Consider the following 11346-nt stretch of genomic DNA (forward strand, 5'->3'; position numbering starts at 1 on the left):
TTGCCCCACAAAATGTCTACCCACCTCCCAATATGCCTCCCGCATACTATATGCCTCCCCCATATAATTTTATGCATCCCATGTATTACCAAATGCCACAAGTGCCACAATATGCTCCTTTTGGGCAAAACCTTCATGCACCTCCTCCTATGGAGTACCTTCATGCCCAAGCCCAAGAGCATCGCACTTTGCGGGAGCTTACACATCCCGCAAGGCAAACCCAACCTTCTTGCATCATCATGCCACCGAACCAACAAAATGTGAGCCTTAAACCATCCATGTTCCAAATGATTCCCAAATTCCATGGAATGGAATCGGAACGACCATATTCACATGTGCGTGATTTTGAATCGGTGTGTACTACTTTTGGTGATGTCACATGCTCACAAGAAATTTTGAGACTCAAACTTTTTCCATTCTCTTTGAAGGATCATGCAAAACAATGGTTTGAGAACTTACGCCCCCAATCCATTGCGACTTGGGTGGCAATGCAAGAAGAATTTCTCAACAAATATTTTCCTTCCCACCGTACCATCTCTTACCAAACACAAATCATGAATTTTCATTGCAAAGAACATGAAACCTTCTTCCAAGCTTGGGAGAGGTTTAAAGATTTGTTGTTTATGTGCCCTCACCATGGATTTCAAAAATTTCAAATTGTGAATTTTTTCCACAAATCTTTGACTCCATCTTTGAAGAAATTGGTCTCCACCATGACTCAAGGTGATTTTTTGAATAGGGATGCCAATGAAGCATTCACTTTCTTTGATGGGTTGGCGGAGGAATCTCGATCTTGGGAAGCTCCTCCACTAACCCGACATGATGTTGTGCCAAGCTCTAGTGGCAAGTTTGTGTTGAATGAAAATGATGATGTGCATGCTAAACTTGCTTTGTTGTCCAAGAGATTGGAGTCCCTAGAGTCCTTAAAGGCCCCTATAAATGTGGTTGGTGTTGATGGACAAGTTGCTTGTACTTTGTGTGAAAGTAGGGAACATAGGACGGATGAGTGTAATGCTCTACCGGCTTGTAAGGAAGTCCTATTTGGGCAAGGTTACAAGGGGAACAATTCTCAAAACTTTAGAAAGCCCTACCCTACTAATAACCAAGGCAACAATTCTTACAATGAGAATTACCCTTGGAGGAATCATCCAAACTTTAGGTGGAGGAATGATGGGAATGCTCAATCTCAATCACTCCCCACTCCACCCCAACAACAATTGCCTCCTCCAAGTGTTACACAACCACCTCCACAACCTTACATTCCACCTCCTAAGAGGTCTCTTGAAGACACTCTTAACATTTTCATGCAAGCTCAAATAGGGGAGAATCAAAAGGCCACCAAATTCCAAGAACAAACCAATAGAGCCATTGAGGATATTAAGAGTCAAATCCCTAAGGTCACCCAAGCTCTCACCACATATGAGAAGGGTAAATTCCCAGCTCAACCATATCCCAATCCATCCAAACCAGCCAATGTGGTGGAATCTACTAGTGGGGGGGTGAGTGGACATGAACAAGCCCAATCAATCCTCACTTTGAGGAATGGACGCATTGTGGATAGGCCCATACCAAATGAGAATGTTGATCAAAGTGATGAGGTGCAGAATTTTGGGGATAGTGTGGGGAGGAAGGACAAAGGAAATAGTGGAAAGGAGAATAGTTTGGAGAAAATTGTGCAGGAAAATGGTACACTTGATGCAAGTGTCCGGACACCTATTTTGGATCATCCGGACAATGCATCCAGAAATTTAGAGAAAGGTGAGAAAATACCAAGAAACGATGAGGCGAGTGAGGGACAATCACATAGGACAAGGGTAGACACGTCTAAGGATAAAGAGTGTATCCCAAGGCCACCATTTCCTCACCGATTAGGGAAGAAAACCAATGAGGCTCTACATAAAGAGATGTTTGAACTTTTCAAACAAGTGAAAGTGAACATACCTCTTCTAGATGCCATCAAACAAGTTCCCTCGTATGCAAAGTTCCTCAAGGATTTGTGTACCGTGAAACGCAAATTGAATGTGAAAGAGAAGGCATTTCTTACGGAGCAAGCAAGCTCCATCTTACAAGCCACCACTCCACCTAAATATAAGAATCCCGGTTGCCCTACCATTCCCATAGTCATAGGGAACCATAGGATTGAGCAAGCATTGTTGGATTTAGGTGCTAGTGTTAATCTCCTTCCATACTCGGTCTATCAACAAATGGGGTTAGGTGAGCTTAAGCCTACAAGAATTACTTTGCAACTAGCCGATAGATCCGTCAAGATTCCTAGGGGAATAGTTGAAGACGTACTAGTTCAAGTGGATGAATTTTACTTCCCGGTTGACTTTGTGGTTTTAGATACTCAACCCCTCCCTAGCTTTAGCAAACCAATTTCGGTCCTTTTAGGTAGACCTTTCCTAGCAACCTCAAATGCTTTGATCAATTGTAGGAATGGTGTCATGGTGCTATCTTTTGGGAATATGACCGCGGAGATGAACATCTTTAATGTGTCTAAGCAAATGGGAGAGTTTGAAGACATTAGGGAAGTAGATTGGATCCATTCATATGTTGAGGACAACTTCGAGAAAACTCTTGCTAGGGATTCGGTGGAAGGTGTGCTAGCTTTGAGCGAAAAAGGTAGTCAATTTCTAGTTGAGGAAGAGGAAATTAATGAGGTTTTGGAGTCTTTAGCTATCCATAGCAGAGGACGATTCAACCCACCTATTGAGGAATTAGAACCTTCCAAGACTAAGCTTGAATCATCTCTAGAGCATCCACCAACACCGGAAAGGAAACCCTTACCAAGTGAATTAAAATATGTGTTTTTGGGCGAGAAGGAGTCATACCCCGTTGTGATATCTTCCCTACTTACTTCTCCCCAAGAAGAGAAACTTGTTCGAGTTTTGCAAAGGTATAGAAGGGCAATAGGTTGGACAATTGCTGATTTGAAGGGGATTAGTCCTTTGGTTTGTACTCATAGGATTTACATGGAAGAGGAAGCTAAGCCCGTTAGACAAATGCAAAGACGTTTGAATCCGAACATGAAGGAGGTAGTTAGGGGGGAGGTACTAAAATTGCTTGACGCGGGGATCATTTATCCCATTGCGGATTCCAAATGGGTATCTCCTACCCAAGTGGTCCCCAAAAAGTCCGGAGTTACGGTAGTTACGAATGACAAGAACGAATTGGTGCCCACTCGAATTCAAACCGGGTGGCGTATGTGTATTGACTACCGTAGACTCAATATGGTTACTAGAAAGGACCATTTCCCCTTACCCTTCCTTGACCAAGTCCTTGAGAGAGTAGCGGGTCGAGCCTATTATTGCTTCCTTGATGGGTATTCTGGATATAATCAAATAGAGATTGCCTTAGAAGACCAAGACAAGACCACATTCACATGTCCATTCGGAACTTTTGCTTATAGACGCATGCCTTTTGGGTTATGCAATGCTCCGGCTACCTTTCAAAGGTGCATGATGAGTATCTTTAGTGACATGGTTGAGAAGATTGTGGAGGTCTTTATGGATGATTTCTCGGTTTACGGAGACACCTATGACCAATGCCTTGCTAATTTGGCAAGTGTGTTAAAAAGATGTGAGGAGAGCCACTTGGTTCTCAATTGGGAAAAGTGTCATTTCATGGTGACACATGGAATTGTATTGGGACACATTGTGTCCTCCAAAGGGATAGAGGCTGATAAGGCAAAAATTGAATTAATTCAAAAGTTACCTCCCCTTACATGTGTTAAAGATGTGAGATCTTTTTTGGGTCATGCGGGTTTCTATAGAAGGTTTATTAATTCTTTTAGTGCCATTGCCAAACCTTTAAGTAACTTGCTTGCTCAAGATGTCTCTTTTGAATGGACACCACAATGTCAACAAGCTTTTGATGATTTGAAAGGTGCCCTAACCACCGCACCCATTATGCAAACTCCCGATTGGAGTATGCCCTTTGAACTCATGTGTGATGCAAGTGATGTGGCGGTTGGGGCGGTCCTAGGACAAAGAAAAGAAAAACATGCTCATGTTATATACTATGCTAGTAAGACTTTGAATGATGCTCAAGTGAATTATACCACTACCGAAAAGGAATTACTAGCTATAGTTTTTGCCTTGGACAAGTTTAGGTCCTATTTGGTTGGCTCGAAAGTCATCATCTTTACCGACCATGCAGCTTTGAAGTATCTACTTTCAAAAGCTGATGCCAAGCCTAGGTTGTTAAGATGGATTCTCTTACTTCAAGAATTTGACCTTGAAATTAAAGATAAGAAAGGAGTGGAGAATGTAGTAGCCGACCATCTCTCTCGACTTCCCGGACAAAATTTGATTTCACATGGCCTACCCATCAATGAGCATTTCCCGGATGAACAACTCCTCCTCACTAATGCCATCTCTTCTAAATTGACTCCATGGTATGCGGACATTGCCAACTTTTTGGTGACCGGAAACATGCCATCTCATTGGAGTAAGATTGATAGATCCAAATTTCTTCGCAATGTGCGAAACTTCTTTTGGGATGACCCATATTTGTTCAAGTATTGTTCTGATCAAGTGATTAGGAGGTGCATTCCCGATAATGAATTTGAAAGTGTCATGGCCTTTTGCCATAAATATGCTTGTGGAGGCCATTTTTCCTCCAAAAAGACCGCAGCCAAAATTCTTCAAAGTGGCTTATATTGGCCTTCTTTGCACAAAGATGTCCATGCTTATTGCCTATCTTGTGACAATTGCCAAAGGCTAGGTAATTTAGGAAAACGTGAGATGATGCCCCTCCAACCTATTAACATTTTGGAAATTTTCGATTGTTAGGCCATTGACTTCATGGGACCCTTCCCTAATTCATTTGGTTATTTGTATATCTTGGTTGGTGTGGATTATGTGTCCAAGTGGGTAGAAGCCATCCCTTCTCGAACAAATGATCACCAAGTTGTGATAAAATTTTTAAAAGAAAACATTTTCTCAAGATTTGGGATGCCTCGAGCCATCATAAGTGATGGTGGGTCTCAGTTTTGCAATGCCCCGGTTAGAACTTTGATGAAACGATATGGCATTTTGCACAAAGTTGGCACCCCATATCATCCACAAACAAGTGGCCAAGCGGAATTGGCAAATAGGGAGATTAAACGTATTCTTGAAAAAACGGTTGGTCCCAATAGAAAAGATTGGTCTTCAAAATTGATTGATGCTTTGTGGGCTTACCGTACTACGTATAAGACTTCCCTTGGAATGTCTCCTTATAGACTTGTCTATGGCAAGGCTTGCCACTTGCCGGTGGAATTGGAGCACAAGGCCTATTGGGCCATTCGCACTTTGAATGACTCCACCGATCAAGTTGGGGGGCATCGCAAACTCCAAATCCAAGAGATTGAGGAGTTGAGGAATGATGCTTTTGAAAATGCTAAAATTGCTAAGCTTAAAATGAAAAGATACCATGACAAGCACATTGTGAGGAAAGTTTTTCATGAGGGACAAAAGGTTCTTTTATACAACTCCCGGTTACACTTGTTTCCCGGGAAGTTACGTACCAAATGGACCGGACCTTTTATTATCCGTAAGGTTTCCCCATATGGAAGCATTGACATTGATGATCCTAGGAGTGGAAAAACTTTTAAGGTTAATGGCCAACGTTTGAAACCATACTTGGAAAATTTTAATGAATTGGCCGAAGAATGGGACCTTGTAGATCCCACTCCTTCCTAGTGTGCGTGAAAAGAGTTCTCTTGTAAATATGTAGTGTTAGATTATTTTTTATTCATTCTTGGTGTGTTTTTGTATGTTCACAATGCATTTCACAATTTGTTCTTGCCTTGTTTTCCATTCTTGACATTGGGGACAATGTCTCATTTAAGTTGGGGGTGAGGGAATTGTGAATCCATTGTGAAACTTGCTTTATTTTGGTGTGCTTTTGTGAATATCAAAAATTTGAAAATTTTGAAAAAAAAAAAAAAAAAAAAAGTCTTGTTGTGTCATGCTTGGATAGTGTGGTTGGTATTAACTTTTTCTGGACATGCTTCGTTTCTCATGATTCCAACCACTTTTGAAGAGTATGGAAATCGGGCGTAAATGACTGAATTGATCACCTTTGGAGCTGAAAGAAGAAGCTGGGATTCAGCAAGTGTCCGGACACCTGTCCGGACAGTGAGCGTCCGGACACCTCAAGTGCCGTCCGGACGCTTTCTTCACAAATTGAGGCAGAGGCTTCAAAGTTGATGGATGCATGAAGTGTCCGGACACCTACCGCGGAACTGCAATTTTTCTGCACTAGAATTTTAAGGGTATTTGGGGTAACTCATGCTTGTAACCAATGGGGAACGACTTTATAAGGGTAGATAGGTAATTTCTATTGTAAAAAGAGGAGAAAACCCTAAGATTGGGTCTTACTTCTCATAATTCATCTCCTCCAACTTCTTGCCTCCATTGTTTTTCTCTCTCTTTCTCTCTCTAGGATTTTACTTAGTTCTTGTGATCTTGATTGTAAACATTGGTTTTCATCTATAAAATTGATGTTTATTCTCATTATAATGAGTGGCTAAGTTCTCTTTCTAGTTTCTAGTCCCGAACGGTGGGTGCAAGGTTTCGATTACTCAAGGTATGCTCAAAGAATCGTAGCTTCGATTTCTCTCTTTTAATTTCGTGATAGTTGTGTGATTGGATCTATGGGAATGACATATTTGATTGTATTCTTGGATTTTCTAGTCTAGGGATTGCATCTAATGTGTTCGATTGAGAATTGTTAAACCCATTGCATGATTTCCTTAATTAATTGAGTTTTTCATTGCATAGCTATTAATTATGTGTATTGATGATGGAGTTTTGGGTTAATTTAGGAATCTGCATGGGAGAGTTATGGTTAATTGATCTTTGAGTGTGAAACTAGGGTGTTAGCCAAGCCGAGCCCCAAGGGGGAACATTAATCCATAATATTAGGTGCTTATCCCTTTGCGTTCATCGTAGATTAAGAGACCCGATGGCCTACATGTATGAATTGAAGTCTTATATCCCAATTCTCTTTGCATATGCATGATTGATAGTATCACACAATGCATTGTGTATGGTTGTGTGTGTTTGCAATGATACCTTGAGTATGAGAACCGAGTAGCCACCGGGACGGACTAGAGATTAGGTTTTTAATTAATTGTTTTAAATCCAATTTGTGCTTACTTTGATTACAAAATCGCTCATGCTACCGAGTCATTCGGCCCATTTCTTTTACTTGCTTTTATTTGATATTCATTGTGTTTATTAGTGTTAGCTAGTCATTTGCATATCATTCACTTCAAATTTGCATTGCTTCCTCGTGGATCGATACCGGACTCACCGGTTTATTACTTGACGATACCCTACACTTGGGGTAAGTACACACACACACTTTGGTGTCGGTCAAGTTTTTGGCGCCGTTGCCGGGGAAGCGAGTGTCAAAGAAGGAGCTGGGTGGCTTGTAGACGCTAGCTTTATGCTATTAAACACCATCAAATAAGGAAGGAGCACGGTCACGCTTCAAGGGTAACTTCGTTCCTCCCTTTTACTTGCTTTCTAGTGTAGTTGATTTAGTGTAGTTGCTTTCTATGCATGGACAAGTTTTTAACGTTTCGTGCAATTTTGAACTTAACTTGGTCTATTAGCTTCTTTACCTGACGAAACGTTGCCCAAAAGCAAAACTAGCAAGTTAAGAATTCTAAGAACACTAAATAGAGTATAACGGTCTATTTTGATGCCTTAGGAATGCTCAATTCTACGCATAAACAAGTTTTTCACGTTTTGTGTAATTTTGAACTTAACTTGGTCTATTAGCTTCTTTACCTGACGAAACGTTGCCCAAAAGCAAAACTAGCAAGTTAAGACTTCTGAGAACACTAAATAGATTATAACGGTCTATTTTGATGCCTTAGGAATGCTCAATTCTATGCGTGCGTAAGTTTTTCGTGTTTCGTGCAATTTTGAACTTAACTTCCTCCATTGGCTTCTTTACCTAACGAAACGTTGCCCAAAAGCTAAACTACCAAGTTAAGACTTCTAAGAACACTAAATAGAGTATAACGGTCTATTTTGATGCCTTAGGAATGCTCAATTCTATGCGTGCCTTAGTTTTTCACGTTTCGTGCAATTTTGAACTTAACTTGGTCTATTTGCTTCTTTACCTAACGAAACGTAGCCCAAAAGCTAAACTAGCAAGTTAAGACTTCTAAGAACACTAAATAGAGTATAACGCTCTATTTTGATGACTTAGGAATGCTCAATTCCGTGCATGGACAAGTTTTTCACGTTTCGTGCAATTTTGAACTTAACTTGGTCTATTGGCTTCTTTACCAAATGACACGTTATCCAAAAGCTAAACTAGCAAGTTAATAAGACTTCTAAGAACACTAAATAGAGTATAACGGTCTATTTTGATGCCTTAAGAATCCTCAATTCTATGCATGGACAAGTTTTTAACGTTTCGTGCAATTCTGAACTTAACTTGGTCTATTAGCTTCTTTACCTGATAAAACGTTGCCCAAAAGCAAAACTAGCAAGTTAAGACTTCTAAGAACACTAAATAGAGTATAATCGTCTATTTTGATGCCTTAGGAATGCTCAATTCTACACATAGACAAGTTTTTCACGTTTTGTGTAATTTTGGACTTAACTTGGTCTATTAGCTTCTTTACCTGACGAAACGTTGCCCAAAAGCAAAACTAGCAAGTTAAGACTTCTAAGAACACTAAATAGATTATAACGGTCTATTTTGATGCCTTAGGAATGCTCAATTCTATGCGTGCATAAGTTTTTCGCAATTCGTGCAATTTTGAACTTAACTTGCTCTACTTGCTTCTTTACCTAACGAAACGTTTCCCAAAAGCTAAACTACCAAGTTAAGACTTCTAAGAACACTAAATAGAGTATAACGGTCCATTTTGATGCCTTACGAATGCTCAATTCTAGGCATAGACAAGTTTTTCACGTTGTGTGCAATTTTGAACTTAACTTGGTCTATTGGCTTCTTTACCGAACGAAATGTTGTCCAAAAGCTAAACTAGAAAGTTAATAAGACTTCTACGAACACTAAATAGAGTGTAACGGTCTATTTTGATGCCTTAGGAATGCTCAATTCTATGCATGGACATGTTTTTAGCGTTTCGTGCATATTTAAACTTAACTTGGTCTACTAGCTTCTTTACCTGACGAAACGTTGCCCAAAAGCAAAACTAGCAAGTTAAGACTTCTAAGAACACTAAATAGAGTATAACGGTCTATTTTGATGCCTTAGGAATGCTCAATTCTGCGCATGGACAAGTTTTTCACGTTTTGTGTAATTTTGAACTTAACTTGGTCTATTAGCTTCTTTACCTGACGAAACGTTGCCCAAAAGCAAAACTAGCAAGTTAAGACTTCTAAGAACACTAAATATATTATAACGGTCTATTTTGATGCCTTAGGAATGCTCAATTCTATGTGTGCATAAGTTTTTCGCGTTTCGTCCAATTTTGAACTTAACTTGCTCTATTGGCTTCTTTACCTAACGAAACGTTGCCCAAAAGCTAAACTACCACGTTAAGACTGCTAAGAACACTAAATAGAGTATAACGGTCCATTTTGATTCCTTTGGAATGCTCAATTCTAGGCATAGACAAGTTTTTCACGTTTCATGCAATTTTGAACTTAACTTGGTCTATTGGCTTCTTTACCGAACGAAACGTTGTCCAAAAGCTAAAGTAGCAAGTTAATAAGACTTCTAAGAACACTAAATAGAGCATAACGGTCTATTTTGATGTCTTAGGAATGCTCAATTCTATGCATGGACAAGTTTTTAACGTTTCGTGCATATTTGAACTTAACTTGGTCTATTAGCTTCTTTACCTGACGAAACGTTGCCCAAAAGCGAAACTAGCAAGTTAAGACTTCTAAGAAAACTAAATAGAGTATAACGGTCTATTTTGATGCCTTAGGAATGCTCAATTCTACGCATAGACATGTTTTTCACGTTTCGTGAAATTTTGAACTTAACTTGGTCTATTGGCTTCTGTACCGAACGAAACGTTGTCCAAAAGATAAACTAGAAAATTAAGACTTCTAAGAACACTAAATAGAGTATAACGGTCTATTTTGATGCCTTAGGAATGCTCAATTCTACGCTTGGACAAGTTTTTGACGTTTCGTGCCATTTTGAACTTAACTTGGTCTGTTGGCTTCTTTACCTAATGTAACATTGTCCAAAAGCTAAACTAGCAAGTTTAGACTTCTAAGAAAACTAAATAGAGTATAACGGTCTATTTTGATGCCTTAGGAATGCTCAATTCTATGCATGGACAAGTTTTTAACGTTTCGTACATATTTGAACTTAACTTGGTCTATTAGCTTCGTTACCTGACGTAATGTTGCCCAAAAGCAAAATTAGCAAGTTCAGACTTCTAAGAGCACTAAATAGAGTATAACTGTCTATTTTGATGCCTTAGGAATGCTCAATTCTATGCGTGCATAAGTTTTTCACGTTTTGTGCAATTTTGAACTTAACTTGGTCTATTTGCTTCTTTGCCTAACGAAACGATGCCCAAAACATAAACTAGCAAGTTAAGACTTCCAAGAGCACTAAATAGAGTATAACGGTCTATTTTGATGCCTTAGGAATGCTCAATTCTATGCGTGCATAAGTTTTTTACGTTTCGTGCAATTTTGAACATAACTTGGTCTATTTGCTTCTTTACCTAACGAAACGTTGCCCAAAAGCTAAACTAGCAAATTAAGACATCTAAGAACACTCAATAGAGTATAACGCTCTATTTTGATGACTTAGGAATGCTCAATCCTATGCATGGACAAGTTTTTCACGTTTCGTGCAATTTCAAACTTAACTTGGTCTATTGGCATCTTTACCGAGCGGAACATTGTCCAAAAGCTAAACTAGCAAGTTAATAAGACTTCTAAGAACATTAATACGAGTATAACGGTCTATTTTGATGCCTTAGGAATGCTCAATTCTACGCATAGACAAGTTTTTCACGTTTTGTGCAATTTTGAACTTAACTTGGTCTATAAGCTTCTTTACCTGATGAAAGGTTGCCCAAAAGCAAAACTAGCAAGTTAAGACTTCTAAGATCACTAAATAGAGTATAACGGTCGATTTTGATGCCTTAGGAATGCTCAATTCTATGCGTGCATAAGTTTTTCGCATTTTGTGCAATTTTGAACTTAACTTGCTCTATTGGCTTCTTTACCTAACGAAACGTTGCCCAAAAGCTAAACTACCATGTTAAGACTTCTAAGAACACTAAATAGAGTATAACGGTCCATTTTGATGCCTTAGGAATGCTCAATTCTAGGCATAAACAAGTTTTTCACGTTTCGTGCAATTTTGAACTTAACTTGGTCCATTGGCGTCTTTACC

The 11346-nt window shown here is 39.4% G+C and overlaps 1 pseudogene; it reads right to left on the minus strand.

The window, feature by feature from the left end:
* Positions 1 to 543: 543 nt before the first annotated feature.
* LOC120011614 lies at positions 544 to 643 on the minus strand (annotated as a pseudogene).
* Positions 644 to 11346: the final 10703 nt, after the last annotated feature.

The sequence above is a fragment of the Tripterygium wilfordii genome, chromosome 12 (genome assembly GCF_013401445.1).
Source record: "Tripterygium wilfordii isolate XIE 37 chromosome 12, ASM1340144v1, whole genome shotgun sequence".
Taxonomy (NCBI): Eukaryota; Viridiplantae; Streptophyta; class Magnoliopsida; order Celastrales; family Celastraceae; genus Tripterygium; species Tripterygium wilfordii.